Genomic DNA, 11,422 nt, shown 5'->3' with positions numbered 1-11,422 from the left:
AAAGTTTATACACTTGTCTAGTGGAATATATGTAAATTGAATTTAGATATCTTGACTTGAATTAAGATGTTACATTTTGTATATGTCTAGTGGAATATATCAATTAGTTTTAAATAAATTGATTTTTTTGTTTAACATAGATAGAGGTTCTTAAGTAGTGGATATTTTCTACAATAAGTCAAATTTTAATATTGTTAAAAGGACTTAATTATTCATGAAACATGGGTCAATGAGTTTGACTCAAAAACTACATAGTTAAATTTTAATAACAATATCACAATTATCAAAATTTGACTTCTTGTGCAAAATATCTCCTTATTAATTGATGAGCTTAAGGGGCTTTCTAATGAATAGTTAATAAGGCACATCACTTGGTGAAGGTTTTGCAAATGGGGTTGAGAGTAGGTCATTCAACCATCGATGAAACTTCATTCTTGAGCATCACCTAAATCTAATGAGTGCTAAGTGTATCATTCATTTTCATGAGAGATGAGTTTGTGTGAACCACTACTCATGAAACACAGGGCAACAAGTTTGACTCAAAAACTATATAGTTAAATCCTGGTAGCGATATCAAAATTTAGATTAAACAATTTCTTATTAATTTCAATATTATTCAAAATATGAGTAGCCCTTTAGATTATTGGTGAATTTTTAATTTTATCTTCCATGAAATAATTGATTAAAAAGTTATAATAAGAACATCGTGCACTATATCAATAAATATCCATGAAATATCTTTATTTTTATAGATTGTCAAAGTTAGATGACATTAAATAGATACAAATTTGTGGCACTTTCACTTAGGATGATTTAACAAAATTTTGTATCTTTCTTGTTATTTCATCTTCTATAATTAAAATATCGTTCTTCGTATCAATAGAATTATTTGAAGTAGCTTTATCTAATAATAATATTGATTGATCGCAGAAGATATTAGAGTAAAAAAAATTGTTGTTTCTAGTTATTTTGATTTTAACAAATAATTTAAACTAGTTCTTGTTATTTCATTTAATTTGATTTTAGCAAAGACTTTGTATTGGTTTTGTTTCTTGTTGAAAACTATCTTTCACAATTAGACTGATTAAGTAATTGCAATGAGAGCATTATCCATTGTGAAATTGTTTTTCCAGATAGCATTGATTGAAGATATAATATATTCAATAGATCAAATTTTTGATGCTTTTAGTTAGTTTGGTTTCAACAAATTCTTGGGTTGGTTCTTCTGATGTCTGCAATCCATAGTTGTAACAACATTGGGGCATATGTTTTTCAAGCCCAAATGCAAAGTTCTTTGCCTTCCCAATTTTTTTTATAAATGTGTATCTTGAGATTTTGTGTTGTTTCCATCATCTACTTTTCCTTTTATTGTATTGAGTAGTTTTCCAAATATTCTCTCTACTAGAGTTTGGAGGGTAATGCTTAGAGATAAAATCCAATTTAAGCCCTAAATGGTTGAATTTTTTTAACATTAGTTCATTGCAATCTTTTGACCATATGATTTTTTAGTGTTGATTTCTATGCCTTGAAATTGAAGTTCTGTAAAAAGGTACACCTCTTATGAAAAGTAGAAAGCATCTAATGCTTAGATGGTTTGTTGGATTATAGATACAATCTTTTTCATCTTATTGAAAGTTTTGGCACTGTCCTAATGGTTGTTAGCTTTTGCTCAATGAGATATATTTCATTTCCATATAATTACATCTATTAAATTTGATAATAAGGGTGAGTTTCTTCTTCTACATTATCTTATTCACATTTTGATGATTTTTGTTCCCCTTAACATTACCTCTTCAACATTTGGCTTGAATTTTTCGCCTGCTAGGTAGTGCCTACTGTAACAAATATGATTTCCCCCTATTGTACTTGGAAACTCAAATTTAACTTGTTATAGTAATAGCATTTAGTATTGGTTAAATCAACATACGATTTCTATGGAACATGGGTCAATGATTTAGATATTACACTTTCGAAATTTTATTTGAATTGAAAAAAATCTTCTTTTTAAAAATGGCAAAATCATTTGAATCAAGGGCTCAGTTTTTTGTTAATGTAACAATCAATACTTTATACACACACACACACACACACACACACACACACACACACACACACACACACACACACACACACACACACACTTTGAGGGTTTTATTAAAAAATTAGTAAAATTGATGTATTACAAATAAAAACGATGTACCTATTGCACACTAAGGTGCGATTGATAGTTTTAAAATTATAGAAATTATTTAATGAACTCAGCAAAAGGAGTGTATATGGGTAAGTTAATATGTAACTATTATACTTTTTATCATCTTTTCATAAACAAATGACTGATATAAATATTTTTAATAAAGGGTTATATAATTTAATTTTTAAATATTTTTATTTAGCCGATAGGCTATTTGTGGGAACTTTGTTTCTAGAAATTAAATTTTTAACGAAAAATTTGCAAGTAAAGGCCGAGAAAGTTGTTAGTTTGGCTAAAAAATTGAAAATTCTTCCCGTTAATTATTTACTAACCATTTTTTAAATCTCTCTCAACTTTTAACTCTTGTTTTGATATTTATTAGTTGTTATCTCCACTTTTAACTATTGTTTTTCTTTTACTATTTATTAGTTGTGATCTTCACAGCTCATGTTGTGATATATTCATTTAACTTTTGATTTTTAAAATTGATTTAGATTTTAGTTTAATTTTTTCTTTAAATATTATTTTTTAGTTTCTATAATTTATTCAGTCAATAGAATATTTGTTAAACATATTATATTTTTATATTTCTTTTATTAATTTTTCATAATAGATTTTTTGATGGCTTTTTTAAATGATATTTAATAAATTTAATTTAAATAAATAATATTTATTAATCTAATTTTAGTAAATACTATGCTATTTAAATTAAAAATTATTAATAATCTAATTTGTTCACATAAGATTATATTTTAAATATCCACTTTTAAATATTGTTTTTCTTTTCTTATTTATTTAAAAAATAGTTACTTGTATCTCCACATTAGATTATGTTGTGATCTCTATTTATTAAACTTTTGATATTTTAAATTGATTTAGATTTTAGTTTTTAAATTACTTTAAATTATTATTTTTATATTAGTTTTATTTTTTCTTTAAATATTATTTTTTCAATTTCTATAATTTATTTAGTCAATAGAATATTTGTTAGAGATGTGTTTTTTTCATATTATTTTTTTGTATTTCTTCGTAATAAATTTTTTGATGCTTTTTTTTAAAATGATTTTTTTCTTTTCATATTTGATAAATTGAATTTAATTGTAAAATCTTAAAATTATTGAACACGTTTCTTAAGCAATATTCAAATATCCTAAATATTGTAAACTTTATATCTATGTTTTAATCTTCAATTTTTTTATTTTTGTATTTTCTTTTTAAAAAAACTTATATTTACATTATTTAATGTTCATTCTACATTTTTCTCTTAAATCTCATCTCCTATCGGCTCACTCGTTGCATGTACAAAAGCATGCGACTGATAGTTAAATTAATGTCAATTAAATTTACAGAAGACATAAATATAAAATTAATTTATGATATATATACTTTTGCAGTTTAGATTGATTATTATTATTTATTATGATTAATTATTTTAATGTGTTAGGCAAATTCAAACCCAAGACCTCCCACATGAGAGGCTCACAAGTTACCATTGTGTTGTAGGCTCTTGGCTAGTTTTAGAAGGATTTGATAGTAGTAGGAAATAATTAATTATTTCTTAATTTAAAATGTGTTATTATAATTTCAAGGTTAGATGGAGAACAAGTGCCATATAATGGCTTAGTACTTGACGTTAGTATTAGTATTAGTAAAATTTAGTTTTCATTTAATAAATTTAATTATAGTATATAGAATATTTAAATTAATAAAAATATTATATGGTATTTTTAGAATAATAATATATAATAATATTTATTAAAAGATTTTATAATATAAGTATATGTAATATTTTTAATTGAATGAGAAAAATTAATTTGTAAAATATAATATTAAAAATCTGTAAAAGTATAAAAGTATTAGGTTTTACAATGTGAGTTAAAATGATATAAATAATGTTTTATAATCCAATCGGGCCCATATAAGAGTTAAAATGATTCATTCAATGAAATCATAGAAAAGTATTTTATAGAAATTATCAAGTTAAAAATCTTGTATATAACTATGCACAATGTATTGATTCTATAATAGAATTTTAAAATGATAAATTAAAACTATTTGAAAGAGAAAAATTTTGATTGCGAGTTAACACATGAAATGTAAGTATCACAATAGTACTTAGCCTATGGCAAGTACTAATAATAGAATGGTTCTCTAAACTAAGATAATGTTGAATCATGACCTGTTAATGGGCTTTTAAGGGTTAATCCTAAATAGAAAAGGGAAAATGTGTGTTGACTACCACTAGAGGAAGGATGGGTATAAATCAACTTTGACAGGGCAGCTTAGGGAAATCCAGGGGTCTCCGGATGTGGTTGTGTAGCAAAAAGTCATTGGGGAAATACCCTTTCTTTTGTGGCCAAATGACTAAGGGATGGAACAAATAATTTGGCAGAATATGAAGCGGTTAAAGAGGCTTTAGTCTTAGCTGCTAAATTGGGTATCCGTAGAGTGCATCTTGAAGGGGATTAAGAGATAATCACTAAAGGAATTAAGAAATGGAAGTTGGAAGTGTGGCATCTTGAAAAACACATAAAGTAGATTAGATGCTTGTTAATGGAGTTGGAGGACTTCAAGGTTTCCCATGTATATAGAGAAGCAAATAAGGTGGTAGACAAGCTGACCAACATGGGCACTGTTGGCTTCTGAATTGATAGGCTTTGAATAGCTCAATGATAGGAATAAATACATCTAGGGGTAGCTAATTCTCATGTTCAACATACCCATTCAGACATCAGGGCCAACTATAAGGCTAAACTCCTTCTTCAGGCTCTGCAAGACCTAAGCAGGTGAACCTTAGATTCGTTTATCTGGTACCAGTTTCAAAAGCATACAACTGAATTTGGATAAAGTAGATTGAAACCTCAAGTCTTCTATACTCATACAAACAACATAGACAGGAAATGGCTAATAATATGACCTATGAACCTGACAAGCTAAGTGAGGGTAAATCCTTTCAGCTCTTCAACATAAAAGGGAAAAGACTTTGATTAATGTGTTGATTACCAACAAAACCAAGGTATGAACAACAAACATATAGATCCTATAGTTGATCAGTGCCTTATCTATTGGGAAATCTCATAAATTACCAACACACATCCTTCGAAATCATTAATACATCTCATGTATCAAGACTCCATATCTATCCTATGACTTTGTAAATCAAACATTGTCATGTCCCCTTTTCAAATAATTAAAAAATAATAATCTTTGCTAAGGCAGGCAGGCCCAAGAAAGTGAAGTTTCAAAAAAAGGGGGTTAATCTTTGGAAACCGTTGGATTAATAAATGAAAATTATTATTAAAATATGTTTCATTAACCTCTCTTGGACGTGAGTTACAATTATGCCCTCTTTTAAAGGATTTTGGAGGCATTTTGGGCTCATTCCAGAACTTGATTTTCGCTCATTCTTTGTTATTCTTCAGAGGCTGCCAAACCTGTGGAGAAGGAGACCCAAGAACGAGAGTTTGCAGGTTTCCAGGGAAACCCAAGAACGGGAGTTTGCAGGTTTCCAGGAAGGCTAAGGACGGGAGTTTGAAGCCATTCCATGTGCATGCTCATACAGAGTTTGCCTTTGTGCTAAACAGTGCATATTTGTGAGTTTTCGGGTGTGTTTTTGTATGAGTTTGGTGTTTACAGTTGAGTATTTCATATCAGTTTGGGTTGCTGCTGTATATCAGACTTTTAAATGTTAAAATAGAGCTGAATATATATATTGGGACGTGATTAAACTTCTGAGATAGATTACTAGTTTTTTTGTGGTGTTTTCGGGCATATTTTGTGCTATTTCGGGAGCCCGATGAGCATAGTTTTGGTCCTACATTTTCGAGCTGTTGTGTAAAGGCTATATGGATCTGGAAATGTCAATTTGTAGGCTGTTATGCTGCTGAAAGTTCTGTAAAAATTTCCATTTTCAGATTTATTAATAATTTGTGAAGTTGTGAAGCTTTTAGCACTATTTTCAGCATACCCAATTTGGGGTTTCTTGAGAAATTTGGTGGATCTTTGTGATATCAGTTGTTTAATTTTGAAAATCTGATTAGAGGTGTGAAATACCATATCAAATCAGAAAAGGGGACATTTCAGTGGTATTAGAGCCATGATCTTGCCAGCCTGAGGGTTTGTAGAAGTTGCAGGTCAGTTTTGACAACTACCCAGATCTTGCATGTCAGTTTTGACAACTACCCAGATTTTGCATGTCATAAGTTATGGTTGCATGTTTCTTCTAATCAGATGCATGTTAAAATTTATGGTTACATTCTACTTCTAATCATTTTCATGTTAGTTCTTGGTGAATTTGGTGGTTGTAGAAGTTTGCATGTCAGTTTTGACAACTACCCAGATCTTGCATGTCATAATTTGGTGGTTGCATGTTGCTTCTAATCAGTTGCATGTCCAAATCTATGGTTGCATGCTACTTCTAATCATTTGCATGTTAGTTCTTGGTGTTTGAAGAAGTTATATCCTATTGGGGTTACACTCTACTTTATCCAGAATGGACAGGTATAGTACAGAGTCTCAGAGGGAACGATCTTGGACAATTGATAGCCAGAGTCAAAATAGTAGAAAGGATGGTTATTTAGACATTCGAGATAAACTTATGAAAATAAGCCATGACATGTCTAAACAGTTGGTTGAGCACCACCGTATAAATGACATGTTATTTGACCCAGCTAAGGTGGATAAGTTGATTGGATTTCTATTTGGCAGATTTTCTCACAGGACAGATGACACAATTCCCAAGAACTTGCATGAGGAGTTTGAGAAACTAGCTGATAGCCAGGTAGAGGTCTCAGATTCTACTCTGCCACAGGAGGTGGTGGGAAAGGATATCACACAAATTGATAGTAACAGTCAACTTGATACTCAAATTGAGACAATTGTTTACAGGTTGTCAAAGGGTGATGCCACAGGTATTCAAGATGGTATAGTTACAACAGGCAGTGACTATAGTGTAGTGGGTTCAGATGATGGTTATGAGGATGTTGTTGTGTAGGATGGTGAGATACCTCGTAGAGATGAGCAGACATTGAACATTCATGACTTTGCTGAGAAAGAGTACCAGGCACAGTTAGATGCTTCATCACATGAGGTTGAGGCTGGTAGTACTTCACATGATTTGTCCAGCCAGCTAAAGGTGAAAAAAGATAGTATTGTGACTTCATTATCTCATCATGACAGGTATGTGGAGTTAGTTGGTATTGGTCATATTACTCAGGTGAGGAATTTGCTTGAGTTACCAGCTGATTCTAGTTTACAGATATGGACTCAAGATTGTTATATTGGCATTTGGGATTCAGTTGACAGGAGATCTTTAACACTTTTTGGTAGCAGTGTTTGTTTGGATGCTATCATGGATTTGATTAGCAGATTGTACGGTGTTGTCTTTTCTTGTGCTAGCAGCTTGTCCAATGTTGGTATTAGTTTTTATACACCCATGTTGGGCTATGTTCATATATCTAGTCGACCATACTTGCTGGAATGTGTTAATGATATTTCATATTTGGCAGTGTGTATAGATGAGTCCCAAGATCATATTGGCATTGATGACATCCAGGAGGATGCAGTGGGCAATTTTGAAGACTTAGTTTCCTTGGGTATAGAGGAGTTGGACAGCAATGCTAATGTTTTTGATACTCCGTATGTTGATATGAGCTTTAGATTTGATTCACAGGATATGGATGGTAATACTCTAGAGACTAGTAACTTTGAGGACACTCCTTCAGACAGTGCATTAGAGGAGGTTTGTAGGAGACAGTCAAGCCAGTGCCATCATGTGTCTAATCAGTTGAGAGTTAGTGACCAAGACATTGCTATCACTTGCCAACATTTCGATGCTGCTCGTCAATTGTTAGCAGTTTATGGATGGGGTTCTCCTACTAGTGATGAGCAGGGAGGAAGTTATCTTTCCTTGACAGAGATCCACTCTTTATGGGAGGCTATTTGGATTTTGAGACAAAATTATATGCAGTTGGTAGCCGACAGAGATTATCTTATGGAGTGGGGCAGTACAGCATATGATGCATTGTTGGCCAAGGAAGATGAGGCGAGTGAGCTTACTGAGCAACTTGAGGTGACTTCTGAGATTCTTGAGAGTACACAGTTGGCTTTCAAGGAGTCACAGTTTCATTTGGCTAAGGTGACCATGGAGTTAGAGCGACTACAGTCTTTACCTGATTCTATATAGTCACAAGCTATGGTGTTTGGTGATCCGAGGATGTCCATGGCCGAGATTGTCAGAGACAGTGGAGATGGGGATGCATCCATTCTTGATACTAACATTGGCATATCAGGTTCATTCCCACTAGAGTCAGGTTCAGTTGAGTTGGGTGTTGTAGTAGATTGTTGTATGCCTGACATGGTGGTGGCCTCTAGTATTGATGGCACAGAGACTAGAGATGTATCAAAGATCATGTGTGATGTTGGTGAGTCGACAGTTGGCATGGTTCTTGCTAGTAATACTACTCCCTTGGTGATATCTTCGGAGGTAGTAGTCAGTTCCAACATGGTTAATGATCAATTGCAGTTAGTTTCATTTGGATTACAGTCTGAGCCACTAACTGAGATTGGCACATTCTATCGGCATTACACTATGAGGTACGCTCATCAATCTACCTTTGATGACCATGTTGATGAGATAATGATACAGAGATGTACTTTGGTTCCTAGTGCTTATCATCAGTTATGGGGCAATTTGATGCCTCAAGATGAGAGTTGTGATGGGCATGACATGGTGATAGGTTCTGTAGTTGACAGCTGGATAATATGTGACTTAGAGTAGGAGTTTGGGAGTGATGCTTCAGTGGGTGTTGTTATTGATTCTACTCCTTTGGCTATGACATCTCCTGACTTAGCTAGTGATTAGTCACAGTGGGTTGTATCACTTGTTCATGGTGAGCTGTTGACTGAGGTTGGTTTTTTTAATCAACATTATATTGCAGGGTATGTACATCAGTTAGCATTTGATCCTTGTTTGGAGGAGTTGATGGCAGAAAAATTTGGTTTGGATTCCATTTCTTACTCTTTGTCTTGTAATGTCTTTTCACCATTAGCAGTGCATGGGAGTTATGGTTATGAGATAGTGGTCGGTGATTTACAGAGTTGTGTTGACTGCAGGAGTTGTACAGTGTGTGGATTCTCCATACTTGGTACAGTTTCATTCGAGAGCGTTCACCATTGTTGCAGAGTTGGATTGTACATTCTGTATAGGCCAGTGGGATGCGTTGATGGTATTTACTGTGATGGTAGTTTGATTTGTCCACTTTACTTGGGTTCTGATGTTCTAAGAGTTTGCGTCTCATGGGTTTTTGACTGTGGTAGTGGTGATTTTGGAGTTTGGTTGAGCTATAATTGTCAGTTTGATTATGGATTCCTCTTCGTTATATTGCAGAGGATATTGCAGGAGCCTGTGTTAATTGGTAGTAGTATAGTTCATGACTACATTTGGGATCCAGGTGGATTGATTGGTTTATTGTTCAGCCATTGCTTGAGGACAAGCAATGTTTGGGAGGGGAGGACTTGTCATGTCCCCTTTTCAAATAATTAAAAAATAATAATCTTTGCTAAGGCAGGCAGGCCCAAGAAAGTGAAGTTTCGGAAAAAGGGGGTTAATCTTTGGAAACTGTTGGATTAATAAATGAAAATTATTATTAAAATATGTTTCATTAACCTCTCTTGGATGTGAGTTACAGTTATGCCCTCTTTTAAAGGGTTTTGGAGGCATTTTGGGCTCATTCCAGAACTTGATTTTCGCTCATTCTTTGTTATTCTTCAGAGGCTGCCAAACCTGTGGAGAAGGAGACCCAAGAACGAGAGTTTGCAGGTTTTCAGGGAAACCCAAGAACGAGAGTTTGGAGGTTTCCAGGAAGGCTAAGGACGGGAGTTTGAAGCCATTCCATGTGCATGCTCATACAGAGTTTGCCTTTGTGCTGAACAGTGCAGATTTGTGAATTTTTGGGTGTGTTTTTGTATGAGTTTGGTGTTTACAGTTGAGTATTTCATATCAGTTTGGGTTGCTAATGTATATCAAACTTTTAAATGTTAAAATAGAGCTGAATATATATATTGGGACGTGATTAAACTTCTGAGATAGATTACTAGTTTTTTTGTGGTGTTTCCGGGCATATTTTGTGCTATTTCGGGAGCCTGATGAGCATAGTTTTGGTCCTACATTTTCGAGCTGTTGTGTAAAGGCTATACGGATCTAGAAATGTCAATTTGTAGGCTGTTATGCTGCTGAAAGTTCTGTAAAAATTTCCATTTTCAGATTTATTAATAATTTGTGAAGTTGTGAAGCTTTTAGCACTATTTTCAACATACCCAATTTGGGGTTTCTTGAGAAATTTGGTGGATCTTTGTGATATCAGTTGTTTGATTTTGAAAATCTGATTAGAGGTGTGAAATACCATATCAAATCAGAAAAGGGGACATTTCAAACATCTACATCAAGACTGAAACTCATACTCAACCTATCCCTCTATGAAATCTGCAACCTTGTCAAATATATCAAGCATTTACTTGGCTCTTTGTTCCAACAACAAAACATATTAAGACATAAAACTTTAAGGAGTTACAACTAGGTTTCAGCTCGTTGTTCAAAAACCATAAAACATTATAGACAACATAGATATGAGACAAGAATCAAACTAAAGATAAAACTGAATTGTTGCATTTTATTTATTTCCTTGAAACAAATACACGAGGATGTATGAAATTAACTCATAAAGTAGTTGAATACACTATAATTTTCTATATTAACTCCATTAATGTTGTTCAAATATAGAGAGAAATCACAACTCTTGAAAACTTCCAAAAGACTAGAACCAACCTTGTGGTATCATAGTAGTGGAAAAATTTATCCAAGAACTTGGAACCAATCTTAAAGAAAGAGAAGAGAAGAGATTATGAAGAATGGAAGAAATCCTAGATCTGCTATGTTGTTGCCATTTGTCAACTTGAAAAACTTCCATCTTTTGATGAAGAACTTCTCTCTACTCTCTTCCTATAACTGAAAATCAGATCTTATCCTCTTGCCTCTGCTAATTGATCAAAATATCCTCAAAAGATAGAACATGCAATTGATTTGCAAGAAGATATAAATATCACTAAAACTCATGTCAAAACAAGTTCAAAATGATATTCTTAAAAACATTTTCTCCAAATTTGGAGCCAACAAACTCCCCTATCTACTCTCTAACTGTTTATGAAGCTTAATCATGAAAATCACTCATTCTA

This window comes from Cupressus sempervirens, chromosome 10, assembly GCF_028749045.1.
Source record: "Cupressus sempervirens isolate cs-2001-9-10 chromosome 10, ASM2874904v1, whole genome shotgun sequence".
Taxonomy (NCBI): Eukaryota; Viridiplantae; Streptophyta; class Pinopsida; order Cupressales; family Cupressaceae; genus Cupressus; species Cupressus sempervirens.
This window is presented reverse-complemented; position numbering follows the sequence as displayed.